Source organism: Schistocerca nitens, chromosome 5, assembly GCF_023898315.1.
Source record: "Schistocerca nitens isolate TAMUIC-IGC-003100 chromosome 5, iqSchNite1.1, whole genome shotgun sequence".
NCBI lineage: Eukaryota > Metazoa > Arthropoda > Insecta > Orthoptera > Acrididae > Schistocerca > Schistocerca nitens.
Genome location: NC_064618.1, coordinates 394,407,906 through 394,417,615, shown reverse-complemented (window position 1 = coordinate 394,417,615; position 9,710 = coordinate 394,407,906). Strand labels below are relative to the sequence as shown.

Below are 9,710 nucleotides of genomic sequence, written 5' to 3'. Positions count from 1 at the left end.
TTTTCTCAGTAGTGGCCTGATTCACCATGAAAATTTGCATGTATAACTTACAAATATTTCTTGGCAAATTGGCTGAACTACGAAGAATTAGTCAACCGCCTCTGTGAAAGCGACGCCATTGTCATCCACAAGCGAATGACAGGCTTAAAATTAAGTTTTTGCGGAACCCTCGGTGCGCGAATTCTAGTCGCACTTTCTCGGATTTTTTATCCACTGAGACACTGGAACAGCGATATACGTTTCTAACTGCTTTAGAATCCATTTGTAACGAGTCGTTCAGTTGTATAATTTTTGTTAAGATCGCCTAAAAATGTTCGTAAAGCAGTTACGGATTTTATGAAAGGCAGGTGGTCGGAGGCAGTCTCTCGGTGACATGGGCGTCTCCCGATGGTGAAACGGTTCGTTTCTTCCGCGCTTGTGAGTGCGAAGACTGAATGAAATTCGATAAAGATAGAAAAACTATCCTCCTATTATAGTAGTTATCATCAATAATCTACAGAACGCTTTTGTCAACATATGAATGGCAATGCAATTTCTGACATAAAAAAGTGCGTTGTGAGTTGCGTATGGCACGTCTACAGCTGATCAATGAGTTCAAAAACCTGTAAAAACAAAAGACACAACACAGTACCACTTGACGCTCTTAGTTACATTTTAATTACTTTAAATGCGTTAAAGGCCTTAATATGAACAAAATCCAGAAACCTATGGCGTATCATACAAATTAATGACTTCTTAAGTCTCAATCCGAAGACTGGTTGGAAGTATTTCGTCTTCGCTAATCTTATCCGTTCGCCTCTTCATTTTCTCATATGATTCTGCTCTTCCATAATCTCTGACCTGTCCGTCGTATTACGTTCCACATCTTCCTCTTCCTCTCTTGCTTTGGATCGTTCCTTCCATTGCATTGACTAGAAATCAATTGTGTCGGAAGGGATCGCCAATTAATTACTCACTTCTTTTTCGTACTTTTGCTAGCTGAGATATTTTTCGCCTATTCTTGTAAGAGTTTCTTCATTTGCGAGCTTTGCTGTCCGCTAGATCTTTTCCATACTGCTTTAGCCTCACATTTCAATACCTCCAAACTGCATTCAGCAGCAGTCCACGTTTCCAAAGCAGAAACGGCCACGCTCCAGACAAAGCTCTTTAAATCTCGATTTGGTCTCCTTGTTCAGGTTCGTTGATGTAAGCAGCATCTTTGCCTGTGCAGTTCTGCGTTTTATAACTGCTGAAATTTTATCATCTAAAGTGATTTTACTTCCTAGTAACTTAAAAGTACTGATGTACCGTGACCGCCGAACATTACGAAGAATGGTTGTGAAAATTGCATGAAATCAGCGGAAGGTCCCTTGTCAGTGCCAGTGCCCTACCAACAGTCCAACTGGCACAGTCATGGTGTGCAGTCAGTTAAAAAGAAAGGGAAACAGTGGTCGAGCTGCAGCTGCTCCTCGTAAGCTATACATTTCTATAGCCAATTCTAAGTGACGCTCGAGGTGGTGCAAAGACGGTGGGCGACTGGAAACTAGTGATTCGGAATTATGAATCACCCTGTATCCTGTGGCAATCCGATGGAAATTAAATGTAAATAATACGTCTTTTGTAGTGGGCGTCGCTCTACTGCAGTGTCACACATGACGAATAAATAGGGAAGCAGCAGAACGTCTGTGTAGGGCCATGTTTTTACCTACACTGTCACTTGGCTGAATGTGTATAAGGATCTGTGGCATCATTCAAACACAGCCAAACTGTCACACTATCTGTGTATCTCTAACAAAGCTGACATATGTCCTCACCTCGGTGGTGGTTAAAACGATTTCGCCCTCGGGTGGGCTCGGACCACCAACCTTTCGGTTAACAGCCGAGCGCGCTAGCCGATTGCGCCACGGAGGCCTTGACTTTCACTCACTTCTGTTCTGTATATCAATGCGGTCATGTTTAGCGCCAAGAGTGAAGTCCAGGGGAGCTGGTGGTGCGATTTGGGGTTGTTTTTGGTGCTTAGGCTGTCGTTCCTTTGTTGCTTAGGAAAATACTAACAACGGATGGATATGAACACATTTTACAGCGTTATATACCGTGCAGAGGAGCAGCAGTTCCGAAACGTAGACAACACACCCTGTCATGACAATGTACCCAGTCACAAAGAAACGTGAATCAATGGTTTTGTGGAGAATAACAATCGTGGAATAAACTAACTTGCCCAGGGTTCCGACCTGAATTCAATGGAACACCTTTGGGATGAGAACGTCGACTGTACCCCAGACGTCACTGTCAAACATCACTACTTCCTCTGGTTTCGACTACTGAGGAAGAATGGACTCCAAAGACATTCACTGAAGGTGTCCGCAGCAGAGTTCAAGCCGTTACAAAGGCAAAGGGTGGAAGCACCCCTTATTAATGTCCACTAAAGCTATGTCGGGATACTTTTGTTGGCAGATGAGGCCAGGTAGTGAAGTGGTATGTATGCGCCAGTCGGTAGCTTGAGGGCAGCTCTTTGAGGTGGATCGACATGACAGCGTGGGAGAAAGGAGCTATTGTGTTTGGATTTGCCCATGACCACACCTTGAACGAAGGTGCCCGATTTATTGGAATCTCAAAGCGAGCTGTCTGACGTGCCTACAACGACAACGTGGCACCAGAACGGTGGCCGGAAGAAGACCTTAATCGACAGCCATCTAAGTGTAAATATTGTCAGAGACAGTTTAAAACTGCACAGGAATTGCTGAAGTCAATGAATGCAGCACCATATGGACCAGTTTCATAAAGAACGTTGAGAAAGGAGCAGCATACAGTGGGCATACGGGGCAGAGCCTACTGCAAAAGACCGTTGTTCGCAACGACCTTGCACGTCTTCAACGGGCCAAACAACACACAAAACACAGTAGCTGTTTTGACCAGTGCATGTGGTCCGACGAGTCACTAAAGTGCAAATCCATGATATAGCGGTATTTACATATACAGATGGCAATAATATCACTTATACAAAGTATAAAAGGGTAGGGGATTGGTGGAAATGTCATTTGTACTCAGGTGATTTTTAGTATTTTACCCATCCCCAGCAACTTTAGTCATGTAGAACGAAATAATAAGCAACTAGTTGCATAAATGAAATTTAATTTCTTTACCGGTTTCGGGCATTTAGTTCCCTTCTTCAGCCTATCGTATTATTTGCGAGTTCAACAATAAGATAAACACAACAAAATACCACGGTCATATACACACATCAAAAAAAGTTTTGCATCACCTTGGTTCCGAGAGTTCCAGAACCTGCAAATAAAATTGGAATAGAGATCAACATAAACATCATTTCCGCCCTTTAGACTGGTCATGAAAAACACACGTTGTATATTGTACCACCTTACAGCGAGACCTTCAGAGGTGGTGGTCCAGATTCCTGTACACACGGCGACCTATAATACCCAGTAGTACGTCCTCTTGCACTGATGCATGCCTGTATTCGTCATGGCATACTATCCACAAGTTCATCAAGGCACTGTTGGTACAGATTGTCCCGTTCCTCAACGGCGATTCCGCGTAGATCCCTCAGAGTGGTTTGTGGGTCACGTCGTCCTAGGCATGTTCGATTGAGTTCATGTCTCGAGAACATGCTGGCCACTCTAGGCGAGTGATGTCGTTATCCTGAAGGAAGTCAGTCACAAGATGTGCACGATGGGGGCGTGAATTGTCGTCCATGAAGACGAATGCCTCGGCAATATGCTGCGAATATGGTTGCGCTATCAGTCGGATGATGACATTCACGTTTCGTACGGCCGTTACGGCGCCTGCCATAACCACCAGCGGCGTACGTCGGCCCCAAATAATGTCACCCCAAAACAGCAGGGAAACTCCACCTTGCTGCACGCGCTGAACAGTGTGTCTAAGGCGTTCAGCCTGACTCGGTTGCCTCTAACCACGTCTCCGACGACTGTCTGGTTGAAGGCATGTGCAACACTGATTGGTGAAGAGAACATGATGCCAATCCCGAGCGGTCCATTCGGCATGTTTTTGGGCCAATCTGTGGCTGCAAAGATGGACCTCACCATGGACGTCGGTAGTGAAGTTGCGCATCATGCAACCTATTGCGCACAGTTTAAGTCGTAACACGACGTCCTGTGGCTGCACGAAAAGCATTATTCAACACGGTGGCGTTGATGTCAGTGTTCCTCCTAGCCATAATCCGTAGGTAGCGGTCATCCACTACAGTAGTAGCCCTTGGGCGGTCTGAGCTAGGCATGTCATCGACAGTTGTCTCTCTGCATCTCCTCCATGTCCGAACAACATTACTTTGGTTCACTCCTAGACGCCTGGACACTTCCCTTATTGAGAGCCCTTCCTGGCACAAAGTAACAATGCGGACGCTATCGAGGAGCGGTATTGACCGTTTAGGCATAGTTGAACTACAGACATCAGGAGTCGTGTTCCTCCTTCGTGGTGGAATGACTTGAACTGATCGGCTTCTGACCCTCTCCGTCTAATAGACGCTGCTCATGCATGGTTGTTTAAATCTTTGGGCGGGTTTAGTGACAGCTCTGAACAGTCAAAAGGACTTGTCTGTGATACAATATCCACAGTAAACGTCTATCTTCAGGAGTTCTGGGAAAAGGGGTGATGCAAAACTTTTTTTGATGTGTGTAGTTGATAATGTCTGTACAAAATTAGTATAGAAAAGCGAAACAAGTGCAAAAACAATGTCACAAATGGAACAAATAATGCGATAGGTATAACCTTCTGAAGATGGGCACTAAGTCCTCGTAACCAGTAAAAGAATTAATTTTTTTTATTCAACTTATTATTTCGTTATGCTCGGATGATTCATTTGAAAAGATGTCAGACATGGTCCGCGCGACGGGAGTTAACAGACTTTCAATGCGAAATGGTAGCCGGAGATAGGTGCAAGGGACATTGGAAATCGTTAGGGAATTCAATATTCCGAGATCCACAGTGTCAAAAGTGTGCCATCATTTCAGGCATTACCTTCGCTAAACCACCGAGAGTACCGGCATTTGCGTAGAGTTGTCAGTGCTAACAGAGAAGCAACACTGCGTGAAGTAACCGCAGAAATCAATATGGGACGTACAACGAATGTATCCTTTAGGACAGTGGGGCAAATTTGGCATTAATTGGCTATGGCAGCAGATGATCGACGCGAGCGCCTTTGTTAACTGTGCGACATCGCCTGCAGCGCCTCTCCTGGGCTCGTGACCTTATCGGTTGGAGGTTAAACGACTGGAAACCGTGGCCTGGTCAGATGAATACCGAATTCAGTTGGTAAGAGCTGATGGTAAGGTTCGAGCCATAGACCCAAGTTTTCAACAACGAACTGTGCAAGCTGGTCGTAGCTCCATAATGTTGAAGACAGTGTTTACATGGATTGGACTTGGTCCTCTGGTCCAGCTGAACCTATTATTGACTAGAAATGGTTATGTTCCACTTGTTGGAGACTATTTTCAGCCGTTCATGGACTTCATGTTCTCAAACAACGATGGTATTTTTATGGCTGATAATGCGCCGTGTCACTGGGCCGCAATTGGTCGCGACTGATTTGATGACCATTCTGGACAATTCGAGTCAATGATTTGGCCACTCTGATCGCCCGACGCGAGTCCCATCGAAGATTTATAGGACATAATCGAGAGGTGTGTTCGTGCACAAAATCTTGCACCGGCAACACTTTCGCAGTTATGGCCGGCTGTGGAGGCAGCAGGGCTCAGTTTTTCTGCAGAGGACTTCCAACGACTTGTTGAGTCCATGACACGTCGAGTTGCTCCATTATGCCCATTATGCCAGGCAAAGAGAAGTCCGACACGAAATTATGGGGTATTCCACGACTCCAGTCATCTCAGGGTATTTTGCCTCTTTCTTAAATGATGCGTGGATATGACGTACCTTGAAACTTCCCCTTTGTATGTAGAGAATGACAGTGCTGGAAAAACTCTTACGTTATTTGATTTTCAAACAGCTGAGCACAATTGAAAGTACTCAGACAGTTCTCTCTTCACTTAGTCTGATCATCACTAAACTGACACACAATATTTTTAGCGCAACGCTGTCTGACTTTCAATAATCCCTACAAAAGAATGGCCCTGACTAACAATAACCTTTACCTTTCATGAATCACTTACCTCACAAAATCTTCGTTACTCAAACTACTGCAATACAGCGAGCGCCAATACTGCCAGCTAAATAAAAGATTTTAACTACTGAAGGCACTAACTACTGATAGGCATATAGTTAGCAAATGAAAGATTTTGATAGATAACAAATAATGTACTTATCTTAATAGCGTTCAGAAGTCATAACATATATATCAGTTCGTGACATCAAGTCTTACAAATTTCCTTTTTCTGACGGACACACGTCCAGATCATCCGGTCATAGTAACCTCTCAAAACTCCGCCATCTCTCTCCCCACATCCACCACTACTGCTGGCGGCTCCCTCCAAGTGCCCACCTCTACACGCTGTTCACATCCAACTGCCCAACGCTACACTAGCGAATATTCCAACAATGAGTCCAATCAGCCACAGACTGCACATAGCGCAGTCAGCGATTTTCATAGAGAGCACTATGTGGCGTTACCAACATAAAAACCTAAACAGCCTACTTACAATCTTCGTACACCGGCAGCTCAGTGAGTTGTTCAACTAACAGTGTGTGAAGAACGTATTTCACGCAGCATATTTGGGTATGTTTTTCGTACCATGATTTGAGCCCGCTTACTCAAGTTACTACAGAATCCACAGCAATGTCAGATTACTGAGCCGTAGTCACTGAGCTGGCTGGACTTGTTTATTGAACTCATAGTGTGTAGACTGTGTGAACTGTTATTCCAAGCTATCATCTTTGCCATAGGACTCTTCCTATTGTGTGTTACATTTGAGCTGCATCTGATTTTACTCTTTAACATTACCTGTTCCAGTGTGACTAACTCTTTTTTCTAAAGCTTTCTGTCTGTTTATGTCTCAGTATTTTATGTCTCTTAGGTCTGAGCCCGTTTCGTAATTCATCAGTATTACTAGGACCGTTGAGTAAGTAATGCAACATTTTTTTCTGGGAGCAGCTTTGTTTTATTCAGGATTCCAAGAGACCACATTATTGCCCCCTCTTTTGGCTACAAAACCCTGTTCTTCTATTTAATGTTCCTTCAGTGTGACTGTGTTACACCACCTTACCGGGAAGGCCTCCACGCCCGCATGATACCACTTTTCTTGTCCACGTCTTGCTGCATCAGTAACCTTCCCACCATCCAAGTACTGCTTCCTGCAGAGTGAATCCTTCAGTGGGTCATGCAGATAGAAGTCGGAAGGTGTCAGATACTGGCTGTAAGGTAGGTTAGGAGGAACAGTCCAATGAAGTTTTGTATGCTCCCTGCGGGTGCGCAGACTTTTGTGAAGTGCTGTCACGGAGAAGGAGAAGTTCGTTTGTATTTTTGTGGTGCCGAACACGCTGAAATCGTTTATTCAATTTCCTGAGGGAAGCACAAAACACGTCAGAGCTGATCGCTGCACGATGATGGAGGACATCAAACAGAATAACTCCTCCACAGTCCCAGACGTTTTTGGCTGAGTGTGCCGCTTTGAACTTTTTCTTTGGAAAGGACCGAGTGCAACGCCACTCCATGGACAGCCATTCCGTTTCCATTTATGAGTGATGAACCCATGTTTCATCTCCTCTGACGATGTTCGACAAAAAATTGTGACGATCAGCCTTATTCTGCCATTATTCTGCATAAAATTGTCGGCAGAGCGATGGTACTGCATTAATCGCTGAATTAAATACGTCATCTGAGATTCAAATGTTCGTGTCATCTTTACGATTTCGCAGAATTCACTCGGACTGTCTCTGTGTCTCTGTTGTAGACCAGGCGGTGTAACGGACGTACGAACGTATGGAATGTGATGCGACATGATAAAACTCAGCACGTGTATCGAAAACAGCCAGTGTGTGCCGTGTCTTTATTTTCTCATGTGTGCGACTTTTTCTGTCTTCCATACTCCTTCGTTATTGTTACCTTTAATCCTTTATTGTCTCGTGAGAAGAGGAAATCTTTTTGTGCCCATTCTTCTCAACCACCGTTACACGCATCCGATCTGAAGCACCAGTCGCAACAGGAAAAAGTCGAACTTCAGTGTATCTCTTGGGGATACCCGATGTTTATACGTACAACATGCCGGGCTCGCTTTGAGAGTGATTGTACAGGGTGTTCCAGGGAGAAAGGTCAATATTCAGGCACATGACGGGAAAGATCATTTGAGGCAACAAGGTCTAGTAAACATGGGCTCTAAACTGCATGCATTAAGAGCAACTAGCCCTTCGTCTTCGATATTGTGAAACAAATCTCTTCTACGGCAAGATCTTTGATTTCCGTATTTTGGTAAGAAGAAATGTGGATCAGAACAATAAAAAATTGTCAGGTAAACATGGACTCTAATATGCATACGTTAAGAGCTATGAGCGTGGTATGTGTTAGGTCATATGTTGCTGTGTATGAAATTTAGGTAACATATTGAATTATTGTTTAATCTTGGAAGGATATAGTCATCTGTCTCCAGTGTCGAGAAAATGGAATGTATGTAAAGGGCTCCGTCACGAACACACGCGCTGTGAAAAAGCCAGAATGAAATATTCATAATCCCTCGTACCTCATGAACAGTATGACACATCGAATCAAGAGTGTGACAAATGATAGCACGCAAAGAGGAGAGTATTTTTCCATACGATTAAAATACGGAACTTCCATACCTACCGCGATATTCAAACAATTACAGATTTTTTTAAATGAAATAATGTAAGTTTTAAGGACATTCAATAGCCGGTAAAACGAGAATTGCTGTGTGTTTTGTAACAATATAAGTGAAGAAGTTGCACATTTGCTTTTATACTGACAATGGCCTTTCTCATAACCATTGACCTGTATCGCCCTCGGTTTCTAGTTTAATAGTACACTATTTTAGGATCCTGTCACAGTCTGAACTGCATTAAAATTTTAGTGAGATAAATATTTGTAAACTCTGTTGCGTTTCGAGAAAATAACCGGATGTTAACATAGCAACAAGAGAAGTAACGTATTACTCAAAACTCCAAACAGTCGTTCATGTCTTCTCAACTACCTTCTTGGTACGGCTGGGAACTTGAGTCCAGTCCTGTGATGTGACATTTACAGTGACTTCCTTTGACAGCATTTCGACCTCACTGAGCGTAAATTTCTTGTTGTTTTTTGGCACATCGCTTTTCACCTAGGCTCATAATTCTCAGTTAGATTTAAAAGAGCATGATGTCAAGGAACCCTGATTAAACTCTGTCCTTTAGCGTTAGCCAGTTCGTCGGCTTGGTAGCATGGAGCTTGTGTCTTGTATAACACTAGAAGTGTTACACAAGCTAGGTTCAACTTTGTCCAATCGAACATTTCCTTGTATCCCGAGAAAAGTAGCCTCTTTCCTCCAGTGCCTTGTTGGAGCTTTATCGACCACAACCGAGTAGTATGGCGCATTGTCCACTACTACTGTCGAATTCGGAGAAATGTTTTGCTGATGAATATTATCTTCACAGCCAGTGAACATGTTCTTGGGCGGACACTTTTATTCCGAATCTCGTGTTCAGACGTGACACACTGTTATTATTAATGCAACGCCTACACGAAACACTCGTTCACAATACCTGTCGGCTGTAGACCACTTCAACGCAAGAAAATGTCACTTTACAACGAGAGCTAA

At 43.8% G+C, this 9,710-nt stretch overlaps 1 non-coding gene across 1 annotated transcript; it reads right to left on the bottom strand.

The window, feature by feature from the left end:
- Positions 1 to 1,816: 1,816 nt before the first annotated feature.
- On the bottom strand, positions 1,817 to 1,890 carry Trnan-guu (transfer RNA asparagine (anticodon GUU)). The gene has a single exon. It is a non-coding gene; the product is annotated as a tRNA-Asn (tRNA).
- Positions 1,891 to 9,710: the final 7,820 nt, after the last annotated feature.